The sequence below is a fragment of the Pleurodeles waltl genome, chromosome 3_1 (genome assembly GCF_031143425.1).
Source record: "Pleurodeles waltl isolate 20211129_DDA chromosome 3_1, aPleWal1.hap1.20221129, whole genome shotgun sequence".
NCBI classification, from domain to species: Eukaryota; Metazoa; Chordata; class Amphibia; order Caudata; family Salamandridae; genus Pleurodeles; species Pleurodeles waltl.
In genome coordinates this window covers 1,110,463,335-1,110,483,807 of record NC_090440.1, presented here as the reverse complement: position 1 = coordinate 1,110,483,807, position 20,473 = coordinate 1,110,463,335, and positions in this window count along the sequence as shown.

Genomic DNA, 20,473 nt, shown 5'->3' with positions numbered 1-20,473 from the left:
CCCCTCGCCATCATGCTCCTGTCCATCCTGAATGCCGGGTCCTGTTGGTCTGCGAATACCCACTCGTTAGCCATGATAAGGTGGGATGCCCAGTAATATTTCCAGATGTCTGGTATTGCTAGTCCCCCATCGTACACCCCCTTTTGCAATTTGGCCAGGGCGATCCTTGGTGCGCCCTTACCCCACAGCAGCTTATGCATCTCTGAGTCTATTGTGTTGATTTGTCGCAGAATATAATAAGGAATATTCTGCATCACGTAAAACAGTCACAGCAGACTCATAATTTTAGAGATACCCGCCCTGCCCATCAGGGTCAACGGGAGGCCATGCCAATGTGTTACATCTCCTTTGAGTCTTTCTAATTGGGGACAAAATTTATTTTCAGGAAGTCCAGGTGATCTCTGGTCACGTATATGCCTAAATAACGGAAGCCTTCTCTCACTACCATGCCTCCGCAGTCCGGCGGGAGGCTGGTACTCTCCCCAGAGAGGGGAAAACACCACCGATTTTGACCAGTTTATAGTGGAGACAGAATGATCTCCGAAGATCTTAAAGATTTGCATCAACCGACCCATCGGAAGGGAGGGCCTTGAGACATATGGGAGTATGTCATCAGCATAAAAGGATATGCTCTCCTCCCAGCCATCTGGGACCTGTATCCTCCTGACCAGTGGATGCTGGCGGATCCAGGCTGCCAGAAGTTCCAGAACCAGAGCAAAGAGTAAAGTAGATAGGGGACAACCCCGACGGGTGCCCCTCCCCAGCTTAAGCTCCCTAGACACCACTTTGTTGACCCTCACATGTGCCATGGGAGAAGCATATAGTAGTTTGGCCCATGCACAAAACTGTGGTCCGAAGCCCCGTTTCACCAGGACAGCAAACATATAGTTCCATTGAAATGAGTTGAACGCCATCATGGCGACCAGCGCCATTAAGACCGCCTGTTCCAACTGGGGATCAGTAGTCAAATGTAGTACCCCATACAGGTGCCAGAGGTTAAGCTGCGTGTTCAGATCTAACATGAACACGGACTGATCCGGGTGTGACAGTTTTGGGATTATCCCATTGTAGTCTGTTTGCCAAGACGTTTGCCAGTACTTTTGCTGCCATATTTAATAAGGAGATGGGCCTATAGGAACTGCAAGCTGTTGGGAGTTTACCCTCCTTATGAATTACTACGATTGTCGCTGCTCCTTGGTCTGCTCGAAGGCAGCCCCTGTCCCTGGCATCCATGAACATCTCTAACAGTGGGCCAACAATTATATTAGCTATCCCTTTATACAGTTTGACTGGGATCTCATTCGGGCCCGGGCCTTTCCTGATTGAAGGTTCGTAAGGAGCAGGTCACCTCCTCTTCCGTCATATCTCCCTCCAAACCGTCTCTATCGACATCTTGTAACATCTGCAGTTGTATGTCCTGGAGGAGAGCTGTACAATTCTCCATGGACATAGTGGATCTGGAGGTGTATAAATCCTCTTAGTAGTCTTCAAAGGTCTCTGCTAGCTCTGCACCTGACGTCCGCATGACATGCCCTGCAGTTTCCACCTTTAATACCCACACGCACTCTCTATCCCTCCTTTCCAGCCATGCTAGCAATTTGCCCGCTTAGTCCCTGACCTCGTAGAGTCGTCGGTGAGCTGCAGTCACCTATTTCCTGGCGTGACTTTCTGCCCGAGCCCTCAGCTCCTGCTGCCTCAGTTTCTGTCTGTCCCGGTCCTCTGGAATCCCCGGAGGCCAGGGCTAGTCCCTCCAACTCCATCACCTCTCTCTCCATAGCTGTGCACTGCAGCTGCATTTATTTCCTTGCCATCCCCATTAATGCCTGTCCTCGGAGGTCCGCCTTAACCCCTTCGCTGCCAGGCCTTTTCCCCCTCCAGTACCAGGCCTTTTTTGGCTATTTGGGGCAGTTCGCATTTAGGCCCTCATAACTTTTTGTCCACCTAAGTTAGCCAAGCCAAATTTTCGTCCTTTTTTTCCAACATCGTAGGGATTCTAGAGGTACCCAGACTTTGTGTGTTCCCCTGAAGGAGGCCAAGAAATTAGCCAAAATACAGTGAAAATGTTGTTTTTTTCAAACAAATGGGAAAAAGGGGCTGCAGAAGAAGGCTTGTGGTTTTTTTCCCTGAAAATGGCATCAACAAAGGGTTTGTGGTGCTAAAATCGCCAGCTTCCAAGCTTTCAGGAAGACTTAAATCAGAAAACCCAAGTTTTCAACACAATTTTGGCATTTTACTGGGACATACCCCATTTTCACGATTTTTTGTGCTTTCAGCCTCCTTCCAGTCAGTGACAGAAATGGGCATGAAACCAATGCTGGATCCCAGAAAAGTAGACAAATTCTGAATTCAGCTAGGGGTAATTTGTGTAGATCCTACAAGGGTTTCGTACAGAAAATAACAACTGAAAAAAAAAAATATTGAAATTGAGGTAAAAAAAACAGCAATTTTTCTCTACGTTTTACTCTGTAACTTTTTCCTGCAATGTCATATATTTTAAAGCAATATACCGTTACGTCTGCTGGACTCATCCGGTTGCGGGGATATATAGGGCTTGTAGGTTCATCAAGAACCCTAGGTATCCAGAGCCAATAAATGAGCTGCACCCTGCAGTGGGTTTTCATTCTATGCCGGGTATACAGCAATTCATTTGCTGAAATATAAAGAGTGAAAAATAGCTATCAAGAAAACCTTTGTATTTCCAAAATGGGCACAAGATAAGGTGTTGAGAAGCAGTGGTTATTTGCACATCTCTGAATTCCGGGGTGCCCATACTAGCATGTGAATTACAGGGCATTTCTCAAATAGACGTCTTTTTTACACACTCTCTTATATTTGGAAGGAACATTTTTTTAGAAAGACAAGGGGCAATAACAATTGTTTTGCTATTCTATGTTCACCCAAGTCTCCCGATAAAAATGATAGCTCACTTGTGTGGGTAGGCCTAGCGCCCGCGACAGGAAATGCCCCAAAACACAACGTGTACACATCACATTTTTTTACAGAAAACAGAGGTGTTTTTTGCAAAGTGCCTACCTGTAGATTTTGGCCTCTAGCTCAGCCGGCACCTAGGGAAACCTACGAAACCTGTGCATTTATGAAAACTAGTGACCTGGGGGAATCGAAGATGGGGTGACTTGTGGGGCTCAGACCAGGTTCTGTTACCCAGAATCCTTTGCAAACCTCAAAATGTGGCTAAAAAAACACGTTTTCCTCACATTTCGGTGACAGAAAGTTCTGGAATCTGAGAGGAGCCACAAATTTCCTTCCACCCAGCGCTCCCCCAAGTCTCCCAATAAAAATTATACCTCACTTGTGTGGGTAGGCCTAGCGCCCGCAACAGGAAATGCCCCAAAACACAACGTGGACACATCACATTTTTTGACAGAAAACAGGTGTCTTTTGCAAAGTGCCTATCTGTAGATTTTGACCTCTAGCTCAGCCGGCACCTAGGGAAACCTACCAAACTTGTGCCTTTTTTTTAAACTAGAGACCTAGGGGAATCCAGGATAGGGTCACTTGTGGGGCTCTGACCAGGTTCTCTTACCCAGAATCCTTTGCAAACCTCAAAATTTGGCTTAAAAAAGCACATTTTCCTCACATTTCGGTGACAGAAAGTCCTGGAATCTGAGAGGAGCCTCAGATTTCCTTCGACCCAGCGTTCCCCCAAGTCTACCGATAAAAATTATATCTCACTTTTGTGGGTAGGTCTAGCGCCCGCAACAGGAAATGCCCCAAAACACAACGTGGACACATCACATTTTTTGACAGAAAACAGAGGTGTTTTTTGCAAAGTGCCTACCTGTAGATTTTGGCCTCTAGCTCAGCCTGCACCTAGGGAAACCCACCAAACCTGTGCATTTTATTAAACTAGAGACATAGGGGAATCCAATATGGGGTGACTTGTGCGGCTCTCACCAGGTTCTGTAACCCAGAATCCTTTGCAAACCTCAAAATTTGGCTAAAAAAACAAGTTTTCCTCACATTTCTGTGACAGAAAGTTCTGGAATCTGAGAGGAGCCACAGATTTCCTTCCACCCAGCGTTCCCCCAAGTCTCCCGATAAAAAAGATACCTCACTTTTGTGGGTAGGCCTAGCGCCCGCGACAGGAAATGCCCCAAAACACAACGTGGACACATCAAATTTTTTTACAGAAAACAGAGGTGTTTTTTGCAAAGTGCCTACCTGTAGATTTTGGCCTCTAGCTCAGCCGGCACCTGGGGAAACCTACGATACCTGTGCATTTTTTAAAACTAGAGACCTAGGGGAATCCAAGATGGGGTGACTTGTGGGGCTTTGTCCAGGTTCTGTTACCCAGAATCCTTTGCAAACCTCAAAATTTGGCTAAAAAACACATTTTCCTCACATTTCGGTGACAGAAAGTTCTGGAATCTGAGAGGAGCCACAGATTTCCTTCCACCCAGCGTTCCCGCAAGTCTCCCGATAAAAAAGATACCTCACTTTTGTGGGTAGGCCTAGCGCCCGCAACAGGAAATGCCCCAAAACACAACGTGGACACATCAAATTTTTTGGCAGAAAACAGAGGTGTTTTTTGCAAAGTGCCTACCTGTAGATTTTGGCCTCTAGCTCAGCCGGCCCCAGGGAGGGGCAGAAATGGCCTAAAATAAATATGCTCCCCCAACCCCCCTGCGTAGCGACCCTTGCCTATGGGGTCGCTCCCCATGCGTGACATTGGTGCAAAAAAAAAAGATCCCCGGTGCCAGATTGACCTAAAATCGGCCAATTTGCCCCCCAGGGGAGCGACCCTTGCCTAATGGGTCGCTCCCCATCTCTTAAAAAACAAACAAACAAAAAAAAACACACAAAAAAAAATTAGCCCGGACGCCTAGATGATATCTCACTTGTGTGGGTAGGCCTAGCCCCCGCGACAGGAAATGCCCCAAAACACAACGTGGACACATCAAATTTTTTGACAGAAAACAGAGATGTTTTTTGCAAAGTGCCTACCTATACTGTAGATTTAGGCCTCTAGCTCAGCCGGCACCTAGGGAAAACTACGAAACCTGTGCATTGTTGAAAACTAGAGACCTAGGGGAATCCAAGATGGGGTGACTTGTGGGGCTTTGTCCAGGTTCTGTTACCAGGAATCCTTTGCAAAACTCAAAATTTGGCTAAAAAAACACATTTTCCTCACATTTCGGTGACAGAAATTTCTGGAATCTGAGAGGAGCCACAAATTTCCTTCCACCCAGCGTTCCCCCAAGTCTCCAGATAAAAAATATACCTCACTTGTGTGTGTAGGCCTAGCGCCCGCGACAGGAAATGCCCCAAAACACAACGTGGACACATCACATTTTTTGACAGAAAACAGAGGTGTTTTTTGCAAAGAGCCTACCTGTAGATTTTGGCCTCTAGCTCAGCCGGCACCTAGGGAAACCTACAATACCTGTGCATTTTTTAAAACTAGAGACCTAGGGGAATCCAAGATGGGGTGACTTGTGGGGCTCTGACCAGGTTCTGTTACCCAGAATCCTTTGCAAACCTCAAAATTTGGCTAAAATAACACATTTTCCTCATATTTCGGTGACAGAAAGTTCTGGAATCTGAGAGGAGCCACAAATTTCCTTACACCCATTGTTCCCCCAAGTCTCCCGATAAAAATGATACCTCACTTGTGTGGGTAGGCCTAGCGCCCATGACAGGAAATGCCTGAAAACACAACATGAACACATCACATTTTTTGACAGAAAACAGAGTTTTTTTTTGCAAAGTGCCTACCTGTAGATTTTGGCCTCTAGCTCAGCCGGCCCCAGGGGGGGGCAGAAATGGCCTAAAATAAATATGCTCCCCCAACCCCCCTGGGTAGCGACCCTTGCCTATGGGGTCGCTCCCCATGCGTGACATTGGCGCGAAAAAAAAACATCCCCGGTGCCAGATTGACCTAAAATCGGCCGATTTGCCCCCAAGGGTGGCAGAAATGGTCTAAATACAATTTGCCCCACAGGGCAGCGACCCTTGCCTAATGGGTCGCTCCCCATATCTTAAAAAAAATAAAAAAAAACACAAAAAAAATTAGCCCGGACGCCTAGATGATATCTCACTTGTGTGGGTAGGCTTAGCCCCCGCGACAGGAAATGCCCCAAAACACAACGTGGACACATCAAATTTTTTAACAGAAAACAGAGATGTTTTTGCAAAGTGCCTACCTATAGATTTAGGCCTCTAGCTCAGCCGGCACCTAGGGAAACCTACGAAACCTGTGCATTGTTGAAAACTAGAGACCTAGGGGAATCCAAGATGGGGTGACTTGTGGGGCTTTGTCCAGGTTCTGTTACCAGGAATCCTTTGCAAAACTCAAAATTTGGCTAAAAAAACACATTTTCCTCACATTTCGGTGACAGAAATTTCTGGAATCTGAGAGGAGCCACAAATTTCCTTCCACCCAGCGTTCCCCCAAGTCTCCAGATAAAAATTATACCTCACTTGTGTGTGTAGGCCTAGCGCCCGCGACAGGAAATGCCCCAAAACACAACGTGGACACATCACATTTTTTGACAGAAAACAGAGGTGTTTTTTGCAAAGAGCCTACCTGTAGATTTTGGCCTCTAGCTCAGCCGGCACCTAGGGAAACCTACAATACCTGTGCATTTTTTAAAACTAGAGACCTAGGGGAATCCAAGATGGGGTGACTTGTGGGGCTCTGACCAGGTTCTGTTGCCCAGAATCCTTTGCAAACCTCAAAATTTGGCTTAAAAAACACATTTTCCTCATATTTCGGTGACAGAAAGTTCTGGAATCTGAGAGGAGCCACAAATTTCCTTACACCCATTGTTCCCCCAAGTCTCCCGATAAAAATGATACTTCACTTGTGTGGGTAGGCCTAGCGTCCACGACAGAAATGCCTGAAAACACAACATGAACACATCACATTTTTTGACAGAAAACAGAGGTGTTTTTTGCAAAGTGCCTACCTGTAGATTTTGGCCTCTAGCTCAGCCGGCCCCAGGGGGGGGCAGAAATGGCCTAAAATAAATATGCTCCCCCAACCCCCCTGGGTAGCGACCCTTGCCTATGGGGTCGCTCCCCATGCGTGACATTGGCGCAAAAAAAAAAGATCCCCGGTGTCAGATTGACCTAAAATCGGCCGATTTGCCCCCAATGGGGGCAGAAATGGTCTAAATACAATTTGCCCCCCAGGGGAGCGACCCTTGCCTAATGGGTCCCTCCCCATCTCTTAAAAAACAAACAAACAAAAAAAAACAGGCAACATTTTTTTTGCCCAGACGCCTAGATGATATCTCACTTGTGTGGGTAGGCCTAGCCCCGCGACAGGAAATGCCCCAAAACACAACGTGGACACATCCCATTTTTTGACAGAAAACAGAGATGTTTTTTGCAAAGTGCCTACCTATAGATTTTGGCTTCTAGCTCAGCCGGCACCTAGGGAAACCTACCAAACCTGTGCATTTTTTAATCATCATTTCTCGAGTGCATGGATATAACATGGAGTGTAATGAGAATATTAGATATTATGTGGAGGAGGAGCTATTAAAGGGATATATACGAAAGGATTAGGAATTATGAGATCTGTACATTTCCCACTATTGAACGATGATTGATTGTTGCAATGTCAATATTCTAATATGGATTATATTGTTCATGTCGATTTAGGATATATTACTCTTGAGTATATTATTTTGGGAGGTCCTGAAGAAGCCCATCCGGGCCTCCTCCACGTGATCGTAAGAGAAATGCTTTGCATTTCTCTTCCGAGCGCGCTGGAAGCTGAGCTTCCAGCGCGAAGGAGGAGGCCTCTATGACAATCAGCGCGCGATGCGTGCTGATGTCACGGGGGGACAGGGGGGTCGGGGGTACAAGGGGAACGGATTCCCCTTCCATCCACGACCGGGGGGGTGGGTGGGTGTCCCAAGGGGGGAGCGCTACCCGGGTGCAGGACGAGGTGATCTCATCCAAGGCACTCGGGAACCGGTGCCTTGGACGAGATCACCTCGTCCAAGGCACATAATAGGTTAAAGGCTTCCCACAGTGTACTTATGAGGGTACTGAGCCCCTATTTTTTTTCAAATAGAGACTCGCCCCTTCTCGCAGTTTGTCTCTGATCTCCTGCTCTTGCAACCTGCAGGTGCCCAGGCGACCCGGTAGTGTGAAGTCTCACACTGGACCCATCAACGTGACCTCCACCAGTGAGTGATCGGAGATCCCCCTTGCATGAATGCAGAGCAGAATCTGTGGGCCTGAGCGCTCAGTGTGAAGATGTAATCTAGTCGGGAGAAGCTCCCATGAGTCACAGAGAAGTATGTGTATTGTCTGGTGTGTGGGCTGCCCTCCCTCCACAGATCAGCCAGGCGCATTGCCCCGGCAAACTGAGAAAGCAACCCCTTGCCTCTTCCAGCCCCTAGACCCCCTAACATCTCCATCCCTGCATCCATGGTCAGGTTTAGGTCACCTCCCAATATCAGGGTCCCAGGGGGCAGCTCAAGATGTAGGTCCCCTATCTTTGGAAGTGCCGCCTCCTGCACACATGGAGGAAGATACACAGAGCACACATTGATTGTGGTTCCCGCCCAAGTTCCCAACAATGCAATTTAGCGTTCATTGCTATCATGACTTACCTGGTGTATAGTGAGGGCTACAGAATTCTTAACTAGTATGCCCACCCCCCATGGTGTCAGTGGTGAACCTGGAGTGAGACCTGAGCATGTATCCAAATCTATTGAGTGCCTTACAGTGATTCCCTCTGAGATGTGTCTCCTGGTGTAGAACTATGTCTGGTGTGTGACATTTTATATGCTGCATGATCAGTGTGCGTTTGATCCTGCTACCCAGACCATTGACATTCCATGACAATACGGTCAGGTTTCGCAAAGACTACCCATTTGTCAGTTTTTTGTAGATGTTGGGGCCAGACGTGCTTGCCCCACTTCTTCCTCTCCCAATCTAGTGCCTTGAATCCTCCCATCTGCACTGTGCCAACCCAAAATGTCCACTCACTCAACTCCAAAAACATAACTACACTCAAAGGTGGAAACAGTAAACTTTGTTTCCCCAACTCCCACCTCCCAGCAACCCTGCTCTGTGGGTCCAGTATTGCCCACCACATCAACATGCAGAGCACCTTTAACCCAAACTGTAACATGTCTCCCTGGGGGTATGCGTCACCACCTGTATTGTATCTCTGAGCAGATTTCACCTAGGCATTTGACCCATGATTCCCCCCCCATACATTTGTTGGTTGTCATGCCCCTGGTCACTGTCCAGAGTCCGTTCCTTCCTCTAGCTGTGTTATGCACCTCCCCCGGCACTACTTTGTGTTCCTCCTTCTGTGCCACTGGAACAGGGTTGTCTGTTGTCTCCCTGTCTTTTGCCTCTTGGCCTCCTGCCCTCCAGCCAGTCCCATGCCTCCTCCAGGAACCCAAAGAGCCAGCTCTTGCCGTCTGCCACCAATCGCAGTCGGGTGGGAATTGCATCATGCTCCTTTGCCCTCAGTGCTTTTTTGACTTCCTCAAAGTTCTTTCTTTGGCGCTCCATGTTAAGGGTAAAGTCAGGGAAGAAGCGGATGGCAGTACTGTCCTGTTTTAGACCCCAAAACGATCTGGCTGCCTGCAGGATGGCATCTAAGTCCCTGTAGTTTAGGATCATGTCGACTATAGTGCGTGATTTGGGCCCCCGGTTTCGGCAGCCGGCTGGGTACACTGTGTGCCCTCTCCACCTAAAAGAAGTTGGACAGTTGTTTTGGCTTAAGTTTATTCAGGACTAGATCCTCTACGAATAAGTCCACGCTCTGGCCTTTCATGCCCTCTGGTACTCCCACCAATCTTAAGTTGTTTCTCCTGGACCTCCCTTCCTGGACCTCGAGTTTGGCTTCCATTACTGAACTTCTCTTGGTGACTGATCTGACCTGTTCTTCCAGACATTTTGTGGTTGCCATCAGGCCATCTATGTGCTTTTCTGCCCTGGCCACTTTCTCCAAGATCTTGTTCATTTATGCCCTAAGGAGATTGACATCAATTTGAACTGCGTCTAATTTCGGTTCCAGACGGGAGAGGGAGCCCCGGATGTCCTGTTTGGCAGCCATCACCGAAATTAATGAGGGCTCCCCCCCAGGGTTCCGTTCCTTGGTCCCCCCCTCCCAGCCCAGGTCCTCTGTGGCCTCCATGCCACTGCGTATCTGTCCAAATTGTTCACTTCCATGGATTTAGGAGTGCGACCCTTCACCATAGTCCCATCCACAAATTTCACACTGTCTTTTGTAATGGCTGCGCTGCCATCTGTCGATCAGCCTTCCAGTTCACACCAGGGCCACCGATGCCCCCATGCTATCTGTGCACTTGTTGTTCTACCAGGCTCTCTGGGGGCCATCTCCCGGGAGATGGCCCAGGCCTCTTCCCGCACTTCTCTGGGGGCCCGCACGACTGATATACTCAGGGGCCCGGGGGCACCTTTAACCTCTTCGCTGACGTTCCTGTGCTTTGGCCAGGCCGGGTTCTGCTGTCTAGGTTTGAGAAATCTTGTCAGAACATGACAAGGAGGCAAAATTACATCATAGTATCGATCAAGAAAAGAGAGTAAGATTCCATGCCTGGGCAATGAAGATGATAGAGGGCACGTTGAAACTGTTTCAAAGTCGTTCTTCAAAGTCAATGCATGGAGAGAACCCAACATACCTACCTGCATCATGCCCTATCTACCCACATGCACCACAACCTGCGCAGGCACCTTCTCAATGTCCACAGGCATCACCCCCCTGCACATGCCTCCCCACCCTGTACAGGCACTTCCCTCACCTATACAGGCACCCTCACTCCCTGAACAGGCATACCCACCAACTGTACAAGGACCCTAAATCCCCTGTACAGGCACCACCTCCACGACCTGTACAGGCATATGCATCACACCAACCCACACATCAGCACTGACACAGTAAACGCATTCACTCACAGACATCCTCACCACCACTATTGCGAAGTCGCAAGAGAGATTGCCCATGATCACTGTAAAATATATGTTCTACTATTATATGTAAATAAAAATATATCTTCCAGATTTTAGTTGAGTTCAGTAATAGTTGATGATGGTCAATTGGTTACTCCGGTTGTAGGCAATATATGTGTTAGTAAATGTGAGTATGATGTGTAGATTTTTAGGACCATCTGAGTACCAAGGTATCATGTTGAAAGCATAGCAAAACACCTACTGATGTAACTACCAAACGCAGCAGACACAGGAACACAGCAAATATAATGAAGCACACAACAAGGAGATGTTGATTTTTAGGGAGAAAGGAAATCAAATACAATCTTCTATCAGATTAGGCAAGGGGACTTAAGGGTGGGCAAACTAAATATAACACGTCAGGAAGCATCAGGAGAACCAGTCTATGTACAAGGAGTAAACAAAAAAACGTCCACAGTGCAAACAATGTCCAGTCACTGACTATCGTCACTGTCGAACTTGACAGTGATGTCCAAGTCAACTGCCTCTGTGGACTCTTTTTGGCTGGCCGGTGCAGGACCAGTCACCCCATGGGAGCGGGCAACATGAAGGGTATGAGGAGTAACAATGGAAATAAAGATGGAAGTTGAACTGGGAGACACAACTACAGTAGTGAAGCAAAGAACATGACTGCAGCCAAGAAAGTTCTGGATGCATTGAGGTAGGCCATATCTCTTGAATGTGCCTCTCAGAACTTACAGAATTCATCTCGGATCTCCTGTAAGAACGCATTCCCCTCAACCTCAGATGCCAACACCACTTCATGCAATGTAGCCACAGGATCACAGCACATGGAGGGATTTGAGTTGAATATGAGGAAAGGGGGTGTCAGGGGCAGATGTCTCCCTCAGCACTTCTGGGCAGGCACAGGTAGGGGGAGTAGTGGCTGGGTGTGCAGCTGGAGGGCCTGATGGAATTGGGAACTCAGGAGTTAGCGAGGAGTTGGTGGCAGCACAGATGTTGAGGTGGCCTGCCCTGGGGATATCACTTCAAATTCCAGCTCTTCTGGGCCAGGGAAGGCCCACATTCATCTCTCTTGCCTGGTGGTGTCTCTCTAAATGCCACACTAGCCTGCCCCTGGTCCTGTCTGGGTTTATCTTGGCCAGCTGAGCCCAATGAAATAGAAGGCAAACAATTATGTAGTTGGTGTACAATTCATAAACAAGCTCATAACAACATTAAGCAAGTGCTGACGTTGTACTCATTTGATCTCATTAGGCAATGTTGTGTTTTTTCACCCAAAAGTATGAGTATTATCACTGTAATGTCCTGAAATTACTCACACAATAATATCTTTCTCCAGTTTTATCTATATACTCTTCAATAGTTACTAACCCTTTCCTTTAGCATTGGTGCGATGTGAGTTTCTGGACATTGAAACATAGTTATCTTCCAATGTAAAAATTTACAAGTGAAGAAGGGACACAGTCTGGATGGATATATCCACACCTAAAGTTGGATCCAGAAATATCCTGTAATGTGCAGTCTTACACTTACTATCAAATGCCATATTTTATGTAGCATACTGATAAAACTACATACCTGTAAAATAGAGTGTACATATCCAAACAAGGCCTCAGATATGACCTTGGCAAAGATGTGATTCTAAATATTGAAATATCCCTTGAGAACATCAGACAGTCTGCATGACAAGTGTCTCATTTAGCATGTCAAGACAGCTTTGTTTGTGCTGTATACTAATAACCACATGTGAAGAATCTAAAAAGCAACCTAGATAGTAGAAATTACTAATGTGCCACTGTGGAGTGTATGTCATCCTCTTTGACATGTTTGTATTATATTCAGTAAGACAAGGATCACAAGGTCAGTCTTTACGTCATTATCCAAAAATGTTATGTTCATCCTAGAAACAAATACACTCAAAAAGCATGCATGACACTGCATCCAGCACCCGCCCCCTCACATACAAACACTAGACATGCAAGCCAATAATTCAACATTAGATACAACAGTCATAAGGTCCTTAGTTGACTAGTCATGATATTGTAAGTGCATTTATTCTTTAAAATACAACTGTAAGTGGAATTTATCCTAGTTGTGTTTAGTCCCTACAAGTCCCAGATTGCCTTTATTAAACAACATTGCAATTGCTCCAAGAAGGCGTAGACCTTACAGGAACTATAACCCTTACGCACATATAGTGAAAGCTGGAAAAAAACAATTTATAACATCTCTTTCACCACTCACATCATACTACCAGACACATAAAGCAGTTCAAGCACTTACCAGGTCTCTGCTGCTCATACTCCTCTAGGTGAGCATGGAGGTTTGGTAAGGCTGTTCTCAGGACCTTCTAAACTGTGAGTTGAGGGAGGCTTCTGCACTTGAGGCTGGGAGTACAGGGTCATTAGATCCAGGGCCTTTATACAGGCCCAGCTTCGCCCAGCATTCAGGTCTGCCGATGGTATACATCCACTGCACTGCAGTGCATTGCAATATCCAGACTCTGTCGCGCACAGCAAAACTCAGCTGTTCCTCCAGGTCCCCATAAAGCTGAGGGTACTACCCCTCAGCTAGGATGTTCAATTTGTTTTTTCTGAAAGGGAGTGCCTTATCCTCAAGTACCTCAGCCATGTTAGAATAGGTTAGCTACACAGAGCAGCAGCAAGACAGAGGGCCTGATTCTAACTTTGGAGGACGGTGTTAAACCGTCCCAAAAGTGGCGGATATACCACCTACCGTATTACGAGTCCATTATATCCTATGGAACTCGTAATACGGTAGGTGGTATATCCGCCACTTTTGGGACGGTTTAACACCGTCCTCCAAAGTTAGAATCAGGCCCAGAGGGTCTTGCTCGGCGGTGAGAATGGATCAGAATGAATGTAAAATAGCTGCTAGAAGCATTTTGTTATGACCTTCCTGCTGTTTATTTCCTGTTTGTAATTTCCTGTATAATATTGTTGGGTTTGAGCCTGACTGCAGAGTCTCCACTTCATGTGGGGAGTTTAGGCACTCACGGTGGGCACTCCCCTCTCAGAGCGGAGACTTCGCCCTTAAACCCGAAAACAAATATTTCCTATGAAAATTGACACACAGGCAGAAAAAAGCAGGAAACTCAGTACATAAAGTTGCAAACAGCCATTTTAAGGTTATTCTGAGTCATCCTCACCACCAACCAAGATCCTCTGCCATCCTGCAGCTGAATTGAGCAGGGCAAACATTAAGGGTCATATGAACGAGAGTTCTGCATCATGTTTGCACCACAGAATGTGGTACATGCATGACACAAGTCTCAAAGTCATATTTATGCAGCCATGCAAAGCCACTTTGAGTGGCTTTAAGTGGCCCCTTAAATCTGGAGTATGGCTATAGAGTGCAAGTTGCTGCATTGCACTACTCGGTCCTGGGTAGGCATTCCATGGGCATTGCAATGGGTGTTCCCATGCAACTCCTGTTTCGAGGTATTCCCAGATTTAGGATGCCATGTGAATGTGAAAATGAGCCAAAACCTTATGCCTCCTCAGGGAAGGCACAATGAGAAGAAATATCACTATTTGTCCTTGGTGTGTCCTCATTCCTAACACTGCCTGACATCCCCATGTCGCACATGTGTAAGTGCCATTGTCCAAAGTACAGTCTGCCTCACAGCAAGCCTCATATAATCAATGGGGAAGGTGTGCTTGTTAAGAGTATGGGTATCTCAAGAATCTTGGGTTGACCTTTACTTGTACAATTTTCTGTTTCACATATACCTGTAGGTCTATTTATTGTACACAGTGCCAAACCTCACAGACCCTATGCATAGGTATCAAACTTGTAGCACTTGGTGCGGGCCAAGTTTATAATGTCCATTGTCCAGGAGGTCTCACAAATGCATAGACATGTACTCCCCTTAGGCAATGGAGTCATTTGCAACTTTGCCAACACTAATCACTGACATGGGCACAAACTCTGTGGCAGGGACTTTTGTCACTTGAAAACATCTGTTGTTCACGAACTAGGGGCCTGATTTATACTTTTTTTGCCGCATTTACAGCTTTTGTTGACGCAAAAGCGGCGCAAACTTACAAAATTCAATTATATTTTGGATGTTTGCGCCACTTTTGTGTAAAAAAATTACACAAATGCAGCGATAAAAAAGTATAAATCAGGCCCTGTATGTGTGGCTCACAGAGTAGTCTCATGATGGAATTTATGGACAGATTAAAATGTCCACTAATCATTGAAAAAAGACTGTAACTACATAAAGTCTGCAAAACAACTAGTGGCTCGAGAAAAAAAAGTGTCAACCATCTGGTTACACACCTGCATACCCTGCCTCTGTGTGGTACAGTGGCCCTGTTCTCTGGATTAAGACCTAGGTGAGGGTTTAGAGGTATGTGTAAGCCCTGACGTGCTGCAATGCTGTGTAAGACACAACAGGCTACTATTATCCAGCCCACAACTTCAGAGGAGTACAGCAGCATGCCCCCTGTTCAGTTAAGACATCAGAATTGTGACTTTAGTAGTCCAAAAGTACACTCTATGATGGCTTGTGTACGTATGTGTGCCCTATTCCACCTATGCTGAGGTAAAGTGATTACAAGTCTGTATGGTGTGGGCAGATGAGGGGAAAGTGCATATGCAGTATCACCTGAGGGAGGAAGAAAATGTACATAGTTTGGTGCTTGTCCTTGTTGTATTTATAACGTTAATAATATATAAAATGGTACATATGGTGTATGTTGACGTCATGTATATGCCACAAGAAACAGTACATTCTGATGGATGTGTACATAAATAATTGTACACATACACAAACTTGTCTGTTGTTTGAGAACTTACCCAGAGGCCACTGTAGGAGGCTGACCTGGTTTGTAGTGGGTACCTTGGGTACTTACACATTACACCAGGTCCAGTTATCCCTTGTTAGTGAATGTAGTAGTGTTCTAGCAGCTTAGGCCGATAGAGGTAGCTATAGAAGAGCAGCTTAGGCTGGACTGGGAGACAACCAAAGATGATGCAGTACCACTTATAGTTGCACAGTACTTGTGCACAAGTAAAGAAAATACTCAGTGTTACCAAAAATAAAGGTATTTATTTGGGTGACACAGTACCAAAAATATCTTAGAGACAATACTCCTTCTGGAGTTAAGTATTATGCACAATATATATACTAGACACCAAAATTAGACAAGTAAATAGTCATAAAACAATGCAAACAGTATGAAATCCTGCAGAATGCAATGGAAGAAAATAGGTCTGGGGCAATACAAACCATATACTAAAAAAGTGGAACGTGAATCACAAATTCCCCCCTAGACAAGTGTAGTGTGTGCAGAATCGCTGGGAGAGTAAGAATACAGTAAAGGTAAGTAAATTACCCCACCCAGAGCCCAGAAAAACAGGAGTAAAGTACTGCAAGTTTCCTTAGAAAACACTACACCTCGTTTTTGGGATTTTGCAGCAGCCAACCAAGTCTGCAAAGAACAACTGCTGGATTATTGGACCTGAAGAACGGCAAAGGAAGGGGACTAAGTCCAGAAGTCGAAAGAAGTTCCAGGAGGGACAGAAGCCCCTGCCAACCCAGAAGAGGGTGCAAAAGAAGAGTCCCCAGTTTTTATAAGATCGCAGAAATGAACCCAAGGAAGATGCCAACTGGTTTCTGCATGATGCAACTGATGTTCCATGACGTGAAGATTGTTGCAGATGAGATTTCGTGTTGGAAGGCACCAACAAGCCTTGGCTACGACAAAAGTGTCTTTTTCATCAAAATGGCGCTGGACGGACCCAGGAGGGACCTGGGGGCCTCAACTCTGTGTGAGAAGGAAGAGGGGCGCTCAGCACTTTAGAGAGCCCGCAGGATGCCAGTCAGGAACCCCAGAAGCTGCAGGATCAGGGTTCAAAGTAGGTGCAAAACGCAGTACATGCAGCACAACAAAAGAAGGTCCCACACTGCCGGAGAACAATTCAGCGAGTTGAGCATTGCAGGGTGGAGTGCTGGGGACATGGGTCAGGCTGTGCATGAAGGAATTTTGCAAACAGTGCACGGAGGCCTCAGGAGGCGAAGAAGGCACAGTACACAGGGGTACCATCTTTCTCGAGGAAGGCAAGGTCTTACCTCCTCCAAATTGCATCAGCAGGACCTCAGGACAGTCTATGTCAATGATGTCCACCCTCTGTGTCCTTAGGAGCACAGTCATTGCCATGAGAGGACTCCCAGGGTACCGGTCATCGCCTTGGAAGGTGCCTGCTTGGAGCAGGGGAGTGATTCCGTCACTCTATGGGAGATTTCTTCAATTCTTCTGGTGCAGGATGAAGACAGGGAGTCCCCAGAGCGTGCACACCATGGAAACTGTTGCAGTTGCTGACTTGGAGCTGAGGTTGCTTAAGAAAAGTGTCTCTTGTAGACACTTTGTTGCAGTTACAGCGTTTCTTGGAGCAGGTTGTTGTTGATCCGAGGTCAGAAGAGTCTGAAGTGGTTGCAGAGGATTCCTGAAGGAAATGTGCAAGCAGAATCTGAAGAGAACCCACAGGAGAGACCCTAAAAAGCCCTGAGAGGCGTATTGGTTACCTTATCACTATGGACCTATCAGAAGGGGTCTCTGACGTCACCTGCTGGCACTGGCCACTCAGAGCCCTCCAGAGTGCCCCCACACCTTGCAAAGCAAGATGGCTGAAGTCTGGGACACACTGGAGGAGCTTTGGGCACCACTCCTGGGGTGGTGATGGACAGGGGAGTGGTCACTCCCCTTTCCTTTGTCCAGTTTCGAGCCAGAGCAGGGGACAAGGGGTCCCTGAACCGATGTAGACTGTTTCATGCAAGGAGGGCACCATCTGTGCCCTTCAAAGCATTTCCAGAGGCTGGGGGAGGCTACTCCTCCCCAGCCTGTAACACCTATTTCCAAAGGGAGAGGGTGTAACACCCTGCTCTCAGAGGAAATGCTTTGTTCTGCATTCCAGGGACTGGGCTGGCCAGACCCTAGGAGGAAATAACCCTGTCTGTGAGGTGGCTGCAGCTGTAGCTGCAGTGCAAGCCTCAGAGAGCTAGTTTGGCAGTACTGGGGGTTAATGATGGAGCCCACAGGATGCATGGAATTGTCTCCCCAAAACCAGATTTGGAATGGGGGGACAATTCCATGATCTTAGACATGTTACATGGCCATATTCGGAGTTACCATTGTAAAGCTACATATAGGTATTGGCCTATATGTACTGCACATGTGTAATGGTGTCCAAGCACTCACAAAGTACGGGGAAATGGCCCTGAACTATGTGGGGGCACCTTTGCTAGTGCAAGAGTGCCCTCACACTTAGTAACTTTGCACCGAACCTTCAGCAAGTGAAGGTTAGACATATAGGTGACTTATAAGTTACGTAAGTGCAGTGAAAATGGCTGTGAAATAGTGTGTGCACTATTTCACACAGGCTGCAATGGCAGTCCTGTGTAAGGGGTTGTCTGAGCTCCCTTTATCAAGTTGTGATAAAGAAGAATGCAAGTACCAAGCAAGACTGCCAGACACCAATGATGGATTCCTGGACCTGAAGACCGGGGGAGAGAGAGGCCCAAGTCCAAGAACAGCTGAAGAGTCCAGAAAGAACAGGAGCCCCTGCTGTGAGAAAGTACCCTCTTTCTAGCATGGTTAGCCCCACTCTTGGTCTGTTTGTGAATAGTGTATCAGTGTGTTTTTACTGTGTCACTGGGATCCTGTTAGCCAGGACCCCAGTGCTCATAGTGAAAACCCTATATGTCAGTGTGTTTTGCCTGTCTCTCTGGGGTCCTGCTGGCCAGCACCCCAGTGCTCATAGTTTGTGGCCCAATGTGTGTGCTGTCAGTAGTGATTAACTGTGTCACTGAGGCTCTGCTAACCAGAAGTGTAGGAGGCTGGCCTGGTTTCTAGTGGGTACCTTGGGTACTTACACCTGAGACCAGGTTGTAGGAGGCTGGCCTGGCCTAGAGTTATTATTAGTAGATTGGTAGTGTTCTAGCAGCTTAGGCTGATAGAGGTAGCTATAGCTAAGCTCCTACTATGCCACTTATATCATATAGCACTATATCATAAGAAAATACAATACTCAGAGTTACTAAAAATAAAGGTACTTTATTTTAGTGACAACGTGCCACAAATATCTCAGAGGATATACTCCCTTAGGAGTTAAGTAACATACACAAAATATACACACAAACCAAAATCAGGTAAGTAAACAGAAAAGTAGTGGAAACACTGTAGAATACAAAAGGATGCAATAGGCCTAGGGGCAACACAAACCATATACTAAAAGAGTGGAATGAGAACCACTTAGGGACCCCAGGCCTAGTGCAGTGTGTAGAGGGTCACTGGGAGTGTAAGAAAACACTAAGGGTGTCCAAGATACCTGTAGGAGGGTGGCCTGGCTTGTAGTAGGTACCAAGGGGTACTTTCACTCTGTACCAGGTCCAGTTATCCCTTATTAGTGTAGAAGAGGTGTTTCTAGCTGCTTAGGCTGATAGAAGGTAGCTATAGCAGAGCAGCTTAGGCTGAACTAGGAGACATGCAAAGCTTCTACTATACCACTGGTGTCATATGCACAATATCATAAGAAAACACAATGCACAGATATACTAAAAATAAAGGTACTTTATGTTTATGACAATATGCCAAAAGTATCTCAGTGAGAACCCTCAGTATGAGGATACCAAATATACACAAGATATATGTACACAATACCAAAAATATGCAGTAATAGCAAAAGGAAGAAATGCAAGCAGTTTAAAGTTACAGTAGATTGCAAAAGGAGCACATAGGTATATGGGCAACACAAACCATATACTCCAAAGGTGGAATGCGAACCACGAATGGACCCCAAACCTATGTGAGCTTGTAGAGGGTCGCTGGGACTGTATGAAAACAGTGAGGGTTAGAAAAATAGCCCAACCCAAGACCCTGTAAGGTAGGTGTAAAGTGCACCTACAGCCCCCAGAGAGCACAGAAGTCATGATAGGGGGATTCTGCAAGGAAAACCAACACCAGCAAAGAAACAACAGTGGATTTCCAGACCTGAGTACCTGTAAGACAAGGGGACCAAGTCCAAGAGTTGCGACAGTGTCGAGGTTGGGCAGATGCCCAGGAAATGCCAGCTGAGGATGCAAAGAAGCTGCCACCAGATGGAAGAAGCTTGGTGTTCTGCAATAAGGAAGAGGACTAGGAACTTCCCCTTTGGAGGATGGATGTCTCATGTTGCGAAGAAGCTAGCAGAGGTGTTCCCACACAGAAAGACCGCAAACAAGCCTTGCTAGCTGCAGGGGTCTCTGTCAGGGTTTTTGGATGCTGCTGTGGCCCAGGAGGGACTAGGATGTCGCCACTTGGATGAGGAGACAGAAGGGGCACCCAGCAAGTCAGGGAGCCCTCACAGAAGCAGGCAGCACCCGCAGAAGTACCGGAAAAGGCACTTGGAAGAGGTTTAACTGGAGTCCACCAGAAGTCAGAAAAGGGATTCCCACGACGCCGGAGGACCACTCTGAAGGTTGTGCACTGCAGGTTAGAGTGTCGGGGACCGAGGCTTGGCTGTGCACGAAGGA